The following is a 12,243-nucleotide window of genomic DNA, read 5'->3' as shown; positions in this document are numbered from 1 at the left end:
TTTAATTCGGCCTTTTATTTAGCCATTTCTCCTCATTTCAAATGTTCTCTCGGAAGTCAAAATAATAGGGAGAGGATTTTGCTATGTTATTTTAAAGACTAAGGAAGTGTTCTTTCTGATATTGATTTTTGAACAGCTTTAGTATGGCAAGCCATGTTTTTGTTCTAAATAAAGAGGAAAACAACTTAGCCTCTTTTAGCGACCACAGCATAACCATTTTCTTTAGCCAAACCATTCGTGCACAGCAAGCGCAGCACCCTTTAGAAGATTAGTGATTTCTCAAAAGAAGTCAGGAGACAGATTTTCAAATTCAATTCCAACCTGTGTGGTTTGAAGGCTGTGAAACTTTCAACAACGATATAAATACTGCATGTGTCTCTCTCTCTCCCGAGGCTGGATTTTACCAACTGGAATGTGAAAGGCCAATTGTATAAGCAGGTGTAGGTCTGAGTTGAAAGGATTTGACGGCATTAATCTCCCTTTAAGAGGTCTTGTTTTCATGGGCTGTTGTCAAATATAGCTGGGTTGTTCTGTGACTGTAACTGCAGTTATGTATCCCTTGTCATAGAGAAGTGCTCTAGCTTTTGAGGGAATTTCTACACGACTTTTCCAAAGACAGTGCCAGTGTTCTCTATACAGGGAGGCAGTATGGTAAGGTGAAAAAAATACAGCTTTCGTGTCAGACATTCCCTAGGTTTGAATATTGGATTGCAGGAGCTGTGTTGCCTCAGCAAATTTATGAAACTTCTCTGAGACACAGCTTTCTTGTGCATAAAATGAGGACAACTACATCTGTGGATTAGATGAGGTTAGGCATGGAGATACCCAGCATAATCATTGGAATGGAAACTCAATAAATGGAAATCATTATTACTCGGAAGGGCCAAATATATTCCATGATTTCATGGTCTTTGGCACCAAAGCTCAAGACATGATGGATATCAGGAATTGTGGACTTAAATAAGCAATTTTCCTTCTAAATCCAAACACTGAACATGTTAACCTCCAGACTAGAGAGATTATTACCTAGGGCTAAGTCAAGACAGCCGTGATAGTTATGAAGTGGGTAGCCTGGTCAAAATATAAAAGGACATACTGAGACATTGTCTGAACCAAGGATTAGACCTAAGTTTACTAACGAAAGTTCTATACAGAAAGGACAGGTAAGAATAGACATTGCTACTACCATACTTCTGTTGTTGCATAAGCTTAATTAATTTGCTTCGTCTTTAGTGACTGATTAGGTCCTGCAACCTGTAACATGAATACCTTGCGCTCATTGGATGAGCGCTTGTGGTCCTTCTGCATGTTGGTCCACTCAAGTCATTTGGTCGGCATTCCTAGTTTCCTGGATTAATTAGGGTAGACGGAGCATCAGTGTTTTTTGAGAAGTTTTCCCTGTGATTCTGAAGTCTAATCAGGGCTGAACATTGCTGCCATCGGTAAAGAAAATTTGATAACTTAATTATCATTTTTCTCACAAAATGTGCTACCTGTCAATAGCCATAACTAAGTTTGCAGGAGAAGTACTATTGCTAATAGGTGGTCACTGAGTAGCTGGAGGCAAAATAAAGCAGCTGAAGTTTCAGAGAAGAGCAAAGAAAGTCTGCGTAAAAACAGAAATTACACTGTTATCTCACTGCCTCCTCTTGAGAATCAGTAACACACACAACAATCTTACTCAACAAATTGTATTATCGTACAACTAGCCACCAAATGTTAAAAGTTTCCTTTAATTCCTCTTGCATGCAGACACACTGAAGGAATAGAAATGGGACTTTGGACTTTCTTTTTCCAGCGTCCACCAAGGCTGCATGTTATCTAATTCCCTTGTCTAGGAATTTTTCCTGACCCCAGCAGTAAATTAGCTGTGCCTGTTCTGTGTTTGCCTGGGGTCCTCCAGTTCCCCTATTATATGGAGGGAGAGAGTGAATGAAGGCTCTGAACACAGTGAGATGTATTTTTCATTGAATTCTAGGTCATAGGAGAAAGTACTCATGTGTGGTGGGATCATTCTTGTTTCCCTGATGCTCATTTCAGTGTTCGTTAATTATAGGCACTTAATACACATTTGCTGAGTGCTTGAATAAATAAATGAGTTATTTCCACCAAGACTTTTCTAAAATCAACAGCCCCCCACCAAAAGGTTTAATATGCCTAGAGTTTTTGCCCAAGAATCTAACAGTTATTCGACCACAAAATTTTACCTATTCTTCTCAGAGAAGCTAACAAAAATATTGTGGCCAATAGAACCATAATTCACCAGAGAAAAAAAGAAAAAAAAAAAAAAGATGGATTTTCTCTCCTGAAGTGAGAATACTTTGGAATTCATTTAGGAAGGGAAACTAGGTGGAACAGTTACATCCTACCTCCATGTTGGGAATAAATTCATCAGCAGGGTGGGAAAAAATAAGCATCTTTATTCCTGATAAAGAAAAACTGCAGAAGTGTCAGTACTTCATTTTGATGCAACTCTATGTTCACAAGGTCATCATATTACAGTCATTATGGTAGGAGGCACACTTCCCTCCCTGGTCTATTAAAACTGGCCGTAATGTGCCATAGAGGCCCAAGATGTTCTCTTCTTGACTGAGCTTGGAGAGTATCTATTTCACAGTGTATTCCCCTTAAAGGGAGAGTCTGCAAATGGCAATAGGCAAGGCACTTGTCTGTATATAAGCATCAAAGACAGAATGGGAGTAAATGATGCACTTCATGGAGTTGCATTACTTCTTCAGTACAATTTACGCACTAAAGAAAGAAAGAAAGAAAGAAAGAAAAAGAAAGAAAGAAATGAAAGAAAGAAAGAAAGAAAGAAAAAAATAATTTGGTAAATGGACTCTAGTGGCCTGAAAGAGTTAATGTGCTTCTTCCCACTAGAAACAGTGAACCATTTATATGTAGGCAATCCCTTCTTTTCTCCTGAGTTACATCAATGCTGCAAGAAACATTTTGAAATGGATCTTCACAGGCTCCAGGGATAGAGAAAAAGGATTTTTTTTCTTCACTCTCAGTAGTAACTACAAAATTAGTTTGTAATTTTTTTCTTGTTTATTTTTTTTCCCCTTATGGTATCACTCTGAGAAAATAGCTTGAAAGACTTGCTTTCTTACATTTGGAATCACTGTTATGGGGAGGCTACCTCCTTGGTCGTCTTAGTTCATCCACACAACAACTGGAGGAATTAGCAAATATTTTAATTTATAAAATAAAGAATAGCCAAAAAAGAGCTCATCTGTCCTTCAAACATTTTGATAGTTTTCTATGAGTTAGCTTCTCTCTTTACGACCTATTGTCAATTCAATTCTTGTTATTTAATATCTGTTTCTGGATATTTTAAATATGATTTTGCTTAGGTTGTTCTTTTTAAAATTACATCAGCTATCTCTTTTAGTTACAATTTAAATGAATATTAAATGCATCACAACCTTTTTAAATTATAATTTTCTCCCACAAATTCATCATGCATTATAAGATTCTGATAAATATGCTTTTGTGTTTTTTGCATTCTTGCCAGAATATCTTTTCCCAGGGTAACCTCTCTTGGATTCCTTTATTTTCACAATACATACATATCTAGGTGTTTCAATAGTAAATATTTTTCAAACATTAAGCATTCGTTCACTTGTTTATCATATTCTAGAGTATGATTTCGCAAATCATTTTCTTTAGCTGAGTGTAAACATGAGATGTACTTATTCTCCTTGAACAAGTTTCAACCCTGCAAAGAAAATTTTATATAGAAAAAAACATTTCCTACTCTATTTTCTCTTCATGCCCTGGAGGTGTATTTCAACATTTACAAAATACCTGACTATCCTTATTTGCCTTAATGTCTAGCCAAAGAGTATCTGCTGTGTCAGCTAAAACACTCAGAGCTTCTTGTTTCGCTGGCTATCATATCCATGCAATATTGAAGCCTCCCCCTCCTTATTTGGTTTCTAGTTTCAGTAAACCTTATCCTAGTATTTTAAATCCTCAGTCACTTCCCTGAATCAACCATATCACTACTATTTCAATGGTATCATGCTTATCCCTGATACTCAAATGTGTACTTATCATCGATAAGGCTTTGATGTAATAAATCCTTGATATAATATCATAGTTATCCATATGAGATATAAGAGATATAATCAAAAATGAAAGCAGAAACTTAAGATACAGAGTAAAATATATTACTTGCCAATTTTCCACAGTAACTTTTCATCATTACTCCAAAATTACTTTTTAATGCAAAGAGTAGTTTCAATCACATTGAGGCCCACATGATTCAGATACTATCATAATCACAATTAGATTACATTACTGCAATCAGGAATGGAGATCATTAAGAGAAAGAATATAAATTGCTTTAGTTTTACAAGTACTGAGCTAGCAAAATTATAATTAATCTCCATTTATAATCTTTTCTTTCATAGAACTGCAAAGCATGCTACTTTTTTTAGGCCATCAATACAAATTAGAACTAAGTAATAAAGCCCTAACTACTACTGCTGTGCTGCTCACAATTGAAGAAACTTTCACATCATGTACAGAAGGCTTTTGATGCAAACAGTGCCCTTAGAATAGATTGTTTCAATGCAATAAGCCCAACTATTACTAGGTGCTGTTTAAAAAACAGAATGCCGCAGAGACTCTCTCTTTTCACAGTAATCAGTTTGTGCATTCCATTTCTTAAATGAGATGGCGCTACTCATGTGAGATGAAGAAATAATGACTTAGCAGTCACAGTGAATGCATCATCCTGTGCATCCCAAGTTTTTAAAATATAGTCTTTAAGAAGTACAGGAAATAATAAGAACATGAAAAAATAAATAAATTTGCGATTTGAAGACCTTCAAAATACAACCAATTCTAATTATATATGAACTATTCATATTTTTTCAGTGAGTTATGTTGTATGATACCTTAGTATTCCAAGTTCCTCCATTGTCCAACATATACCTTTTTGTTTCCTAGTCTTTAAAACTCACCTCAAATTATAACAGAATATATTAGTAAGTACAAATAGTAATAAATGTAGACTAATTTTATACAGGTTTACAAACTTTTCCCAAAATTCTGAAATCAAAACAGTTCTAAAAGAAGCAGATGATTTGGAGGAACTTATCTGGTGGCAAGTGGACCCCACATGAAGCCAACTTGGCATGAACTTCTTTGGCTTCAAAATCTGACCTGAACTGACAGGAGACTGCTCATTGTCTTTATGTTATTTTGTTATTCTTACAAGATACGGCTCCAGATCCCACTGGAGAATTAAATAATATATGGTATATATAAGTATCAGATTACCTTTTTTAAATGGGGAAAACTGTTTTCCAAGAGACGTCTTGCACCAAGAGTTTTAGATAAGGAACTACGGACTCAGTAGCTGCATAGAGGTGACTGATCACAGTTGAGTCATAACTGTCTGTCGCTAACAGTTGTCTCCTGTGCCTTTTGCTTCTCTGTGCCCAGTACCCTCCTTTTGGTGCCTTTTTGCTTTCAGCTTCCCTGAGTCAGAGCTTTTCACCATCATGCTTTGCCATGATTCTGATCCATTCAGGCAGATGGGGATGTGGGGACCTGCAGCCCTGGCTGGGGACCACCACCTTCAAATCTACGCATCCAGTTACTCAAGTAACCAGTGTTACAGTAAGCTGCACAGATATTATTGATTTCCATGTGTGCCACATCTTGGAAAATGTTTGGAAGCATTGTTTTGGTTATCCAGTTTCTTCATACCTCCCACTTTTCATGTACCAGGCTATTGATAACAATGCCTGACATAATAGACAATGATTATTTGCTGAGTGTTGAGTGTATAAATGTTTCCATTCTTATTAAAATGTCTCTAGTTTTTAGAAATAGGAATATAAAGCATTAGTTTCAGGATATCAAAGTTTCAGAGATCAGGCTATGGATAATTTATTGGAAATGCTGAGTCATTCCAGTGTAGATTGATGTACTTCTAAGACTGGTCCTCTAAAGACATGGTACATTTAAGTATAAGGAAGAAAAAATAGGTCTACTATCCTGTTTATTTGTAGCAAAATCCTCTATTAAGCAAAAAATATGGCAGCATAGGTTTTAAGAGTCATAAATTATAAAACACCTTGACAGTTGATAAACCTCTTAAATTCTAGGAATTTGTAATCATCCTTTGCAAAAACAAGAATGGGGAAAAATAATTATAAGAGAAATATTTAGCTGTTTCATTTTAACTATAAAAACAGAATAAAAAGTTTTATTTATAGATAATTGTTTGAGTTTAAATTGTTAAAAGGATATATTAGAGGGTTCTACACTGATTCAAATTTAATTAAACAATGCGCACACTGCTGCCCAAACTGTATTTCTACCGTATATGTGAAATAGTAATAATTTAAAAGAACAAAATAATAACTGTACTTATAGGCAATGAAATTAGTTTTTAGTGCTAATAAACTCATGCTTTGCAGCTCTTTGGTAGGAATTTTTAGGAAAACTGAAAAGCTTTGTAGAAATTTTCCTTGTCATGCGAGACAATATGTAGAGTTTGATTCAGAAAGAAAATTAAGAGTGAAAAAGAATAAGTAGGAAATTTGATCTCACCTTATCAATAATGACTAGAAAAAGTATAAGTATTTTCTGAGATACTCTGTGAATGAGATAATAAAAGTATCAAACAGATCATATTATTTATAAGGAGCAAATTATCTGTCTCATCTACTACAATTTTAAACAATTATAATACATCCATAGGATAGTTTCCCTTCTATTATAATTAATTAATATATCTGAATCAGATGCCAATAGGATACTGATATGAAAAAACATTGTGTTTGACATTAAGGAGACCCAAAAATAAATATTAAAATCCATTTCAAAATACTATAAATGAACAAGAAAATACTATAGAGTTAAGAGGAGGGAGTCTGTTTCTGACTGAAGTCATTAGAGAATATTCTGTGTGTGTGTGTGTATAATGGCCTCTGAAGTCTAAATTTCTTAGACAAATATTTAAGTTTCTCTAATATTTAGTCTCAATCTGCATTTATATTCATATAGGATAAGTTCTGAGTCAGTTTTCTTGCCAAGTGTACTTGGAGAATAGCATTAAGACTAACTTTGTTAGACAGTGAAAAGTATTTGTCTTAGGGAACATTGTTTGGAGAAAATTCATTTCTTAGTAGTACTTGAATGAATTGGATGGTAAATGATTGAAGAGAGAGAAGCAAAAGTTTCAGAGTAGAGGCAAGAAAAATAATGACCTGCAGTGGGGGAAGGAAAAAGGAAGGAATAGGGCATCAATATATATATTTTTTTAATAAATTTTATTTATTTATTTATTTATTTATTTATTTGGCTGTGTTGGGTCTTTGTTTCTGTGCGAGAGCTTTCTCTAGTTGCGGCGAGAGGGGGCCACTCTTCATCGCGGTGCGCGGGCCTCTCACTGTCACGGCCTCTCTCGTTGGGGAGCACAGGCTCCAGATGCGCAGGCTCAGTAGTTGTGGCTCATGGGCCCAGTTGCTCCGCGGCATGTGGGATCTTCCCAGACCAGGGCTCGAACCCGTGTCCCCTGCATTGGCAGGCAGATTCTCAACCACTGCGCCACCAGGGAAGCCCCAGGGCATCAATATTTTGAAGAAAGTACTCACACACCGTAGGGGATAGGAAGAGGGGCAAGTTGAAATAAGAATAGCAGAATCTTCTATTGTTTTGAGTCCATGAAGAGTCAGAAATATAGTTCCATTAAAGAATTAGGGAAGTGGTCATAGGAACTTTCCTTGAAATAACAGGAGAATGAAAGTGTTTTACTCTCTTTACTCCCTTTCTTTAAATGTTTCTTTTTTTTTTCTTGATATAACACAAAATAAAAACAACAACAACAAAAAAGAATTTTAAAAGATCCCAGGACCAAAGCAAAATTTTATTATATTTTTGCCAGGTATAATTCAATATGGGAAACTATGCTGGTGAAAGTTGGAGATTGTGCATGTCTCCTGAGATTTTAACAGAAAAATCTGGTCTCAGAATGGAAAGGCTGCAGTGCAGCTGTATCCTGATGACTTTTTCTTTAGAGTCATGAGAACCAGGGACTTGACTAGCCGCTCTCTGTAGAGATCCACATTGACAGTACAGGAGTTTAGCAGAGAAGTTGCTGAGGGAGAAATCATGCTCCTGTGCCATTTCTGTGGTTGATGAACATACCTAGGAAGAATGAGAGTACTGAGAGCCATGGAAGATGGTGCAGAGGAGTGTGTGGGGGGGATTATTAGACCAAAATGCAAATGACAAGTGACTTAAATCACATTTCTATGCATCCTACCCATATCTGGAGGCCAAAAGTTGAAGAGACATACTCTCCTAATACAAAGGAAGTAATAGGCTTCATGAGCGAGTTATTAGAAAAACAAACCTATGTTGAAATAGGAGACTATGTAACCAAGCTGACTCCCGCCCAGACCTCACCCGCACGGGTCATTAGTATTGCCTTCCAAACACTGCTGGAACAGGATAGAATTGTACTTCTCAACTCCTTACAGTAATTTCGAGACACATGACCTGTTCTGGACAATGACTTATGAACGTCAGTCATGAAAAATTATTTCATTACCTCAGGGATTACGTGTAGAGATTGATTTTTCTCTGCCATAGTGCCAGGTAATACTGTAGATAGTAGCAAACACTGATCTTTTTCCTTTTTCCATAGCGAGGCTTTTTCCAGAACAGCATATAGTTGGAACCATACAATATGTGGCCTTTGCACATTGGCTTCTTTCACCTGGTAATATGCATTTAAGTTTCCTTCATGTATTTTCATGGTTTGATAGCTCATTTCTTTTTAGTGTTAAATGATATTTCATTGGCTGGATGTACCACAGTTTATTTATCCATTCGCTTACTGAAGGATATCTTAGTTGCTTCCAGATTTTGGCAATTAGGAATAAAGCTGATGTAAACATTCACGTGCAGATTTTTGTCTGGACATGTTTTCAACTTCTTTGGGTAAATACCAAGGAGCACAACTGCCGACTCTTATGGTCATTTTGTTTTTTACACAACTTTATGTTGGTGTGATTTAAATATCATATAAATTGACCACTCTATGTATATATTTCAATGAATTTTAGAACATTTTTAAGGTTGTGAAATTGTCATCACAATTAGCTTTTAGAACATTTCCACCAGAGCAAGATTTTCTCCTTCCAGCCCCCAACTCCAGGTTTTGTCTATACCAAGTTATCTTTTCTAGAAATGTTATACAAATTATATCATTCAATATGTGGTCCTTCATGTCTGGCTCCTTTCACAATATATTATTTCTGAGTTTCATCCATGTCATAAGATGTTTCAGTAATTCATTGCTTGTCACTGCTATTATTCCATTGTATGGATATGTCACATTTTGTTTATCCATTTACTAGTTTAAAGGCACTTGTTTTATCTTGGGGCTATTACAAATAATGCTGCTATGAATATTCACACTCTAGTCTTTAAACAAATGTTCTTAATTCTCCTAAGTCAATAATCCATTTTTATTTATTTTCTTGTATGGTGTGAGGTAAGTATCATAGTTTATTTTCCTCCCTATGGATATCAGTTGCTCCACCACCATTTGTATAAAGAATATCCTTTTCAAATTGAATTAACTTGGCCTCTTTGTCACAATATTATCACAACTGATGATATATATTTGGATCTATTTCTGGACTCTCTACTCTGTCCCACTGATATATAGGTCCAAATTATGCCAATGGCACAGTTTATTAATTACTATAGTTTTATGATACATCTTGATATTAGGTAAGTACTCTCGTACTCTTCTTTTGTAAAATAGTTTTGACTATTCTAGATTAATTGCATTTCCATACATATTGTCATTTAAGCTTATAAATTTCTACTGAAAAAAATAGTTTGCTGAAATTTTGAGGGGAATTAAGTTGAATCTACAGATCAATGTGGGAAAAATTAACATGATAACATGATAACATTAACATGAGGCTCTCCATTCCAATGGCATAATACATCTTCTCAATTATCAATTATTTAATTTCTCCCAACAGTGTTTTGTAGTTTTCATTATGTAAATCTTACACATATTTTGTTTAATTTACCCCTAAATATTTTTGTTTTTAGATGTTATTTTAGTAGTATTTTTATTTTAATAGTCAACTGTTTGCTAGTATATAGGAATTTTATTGATTTTTAAAATATTGACCTTGTACTGTTGCCTTTGGCATGTTCAGTTATTAGTTCTAATAGCTGCTTTGTAGATTCCTTAGAATTTTCTATGCAAACAATTATGTCCTATGTGGATAAAGTTCATTTTATTCTTTTCTAGCCCGATAGAGTTTTATTTCTTTGTCCTGCCTTACTGCAAAGGCTAGGAACTATAATGCAGTGTTTAACAGAAGTGCTGATATTAGGAAAAAAGCATTCAGAATTTTGCCATTATGTGTAATGTAAGGTCTGTTTTTTGTAGAGCTTAATAAAAAGTTGAAGTTCCCTTCTATTCTTAGTTTGCTGAGTGTTTATATTATAAATGAGTGTTAAATTTTATTAACACCTCTATCTGCATATATTGAGATAGCCATTGTTCCTCTTTTATTCTGTTAATGTGTTAAATTATATTGCTTGATTATTATCATAAACTAACTTGTTATTTTAGAATAGATTTAGATTTACAGAAAAAATTCATGAAGATTGATAGGACGGAGAGTTCTCATATACCTCAGCTTCCCCTATTATAAACATTTTACTTTTGCATAGATCATTTGTCACAAATAAGGAACCAATATTGATACATTATTATTGACTAAGGTCTGTATTCTATTCAGGTTTTTAAAAAATTAATGTCCTTTTTCTGTTTCAAGATTGCATCCAGGATACCACATTACATTTAGCCTTCATATTCCCTTAAATACTCTTGGCTATGACAGTTTCTCAAATGTTCCTTATTTTGATAACCTCTACTGTTTTGAGGAGGACTTGTCAGGTATTTTGGAAAATGTTCTTCAATTGGGATTTGTCTTATATTTTTCTTATCTTAGATGGAGTTATGGCATTTGAGTGGAAGACCATAGAGGTAAAGTGCCATTTTTATCGCATAATATCAAAAGAAAGTACTATCAACATGATATCACTGTTGAAGTGAAGCTTAGTTATCTGGCTGAGGTGGTGGTATCAGGCTTCTCTACTGCAAATGTATTATTTTTCTCTTTGCATATTGTACTTTTTGAAAGGAAGTCACAATACATGGCCTGCATTTAAGGAGCAGTAAGTTATGCTCCACCTCCTTCAGGGTGGAGCAACTATATAAATTATTTGGACTCTTTTGTATAGGAGATTTATCTTTCCTTTAATTAATTAATTAATTAATTAATTTATATCAGGAGTACTTATAGATATTTATTTTATGCTATTTTCATCAGTGCTTTGTAATTTTTCACAAATATATCCTATACACATTTTATTACACATTGCTAATGATTTTATTTTTATTTTTGTCATAGAAAATTGTATTTAAAAAAAATAATTCCAATTGTTCATCACTGGTATACAAGAAAGCATTGATTTTTGTATATTAATACTGTGTCCTGCATCCTTATTATCCTCACTTATTGTTCCAGGATGCTGCTATTATTATTATTATTTAGATTCTTACAAATTCAGGTCTTACATTTAAATCTTTTTTTGTTCTTTGTCTTATTGTCCTAGTTAGGACTTCTAATATGGTACTGATTAGGAGTGATGAGAGAGAGTATCCTTGCTTTCATCCTCATCTTATTGAGAAAATATCCAGTTTCTTATTATAAAGTAATGTTAGCTATGGATTTTCTGTAGCTTTTCTTTACCAAGTTGAGCAAATTCTCTATTCCTAGTTTGTTGAGAGGTTTTTTTTACCAGGAATAGGTATTGGATTTCATCAAATACTTGTTCTGTATCAATTTATATGGTCATAAGATTTTTCTCTTTAACCTATTGGTATGTTGCATTATACTGATTAATTTTCAGTTATGGAAGTCTCCTTGACTACCTTGAAAAATTTCACCTGTTTGTTTTGTAAATGCTTTTATACATGGTTATATTCAATTTGCTTATATTTGAATGAGGATTATTACATCAATGTATGTGAGAGATATTGGTCTGTAGTTTTCTTGTAAAGTCTTTGATTTTTTAAATTAGGTTTATACTATCCTCATAAAATGAGTAAGGAAGTGTTCCCTCTGTTTCTATTTTCTGGAAGAGATTGGGGGGAATGTTTAATAGAAATATATA

General features: G+C 34.3%; 1 pseudogene across 1 annotated transcript in view; it reads right to left on the bottom strand.

The window, feature by feature from the left end:
- The window catches only part of LOC309631154 (small ribosomal subunit protein uS17m pseudogene), a 541,273-nt pseudogene extending 529,030 nt beyond the window's left edge, over positions 1 to 12,243 (bottom strand). Inside the window, exon 1 of the transcript XR_014249528.1 lies at positions 1 to 12,243. This exon is cut by the window's left edge and continues 35,036 nt beyond it. The product of XR_014249528.1 is annotated as a small ribosomal subunit protein uS17m pseudogene (transcript).

Source organism: Balaenoptera borealis (assembly GCF_965194805.1).
Source record: "Balaenoptera borealis genome assembly, chromosome: 6".
Lineage (NCBI taxonomy): Eukaryota > Metazoa > Chordata > Mammalia > Artiodactyla > Balaenopteridae > Balaenoptera > Balaenoptera borealis.
Note: the sequence above shows the minus strand (reverse complement) of the source record. Positions and strands in the feature narration are given on the sequence as shown.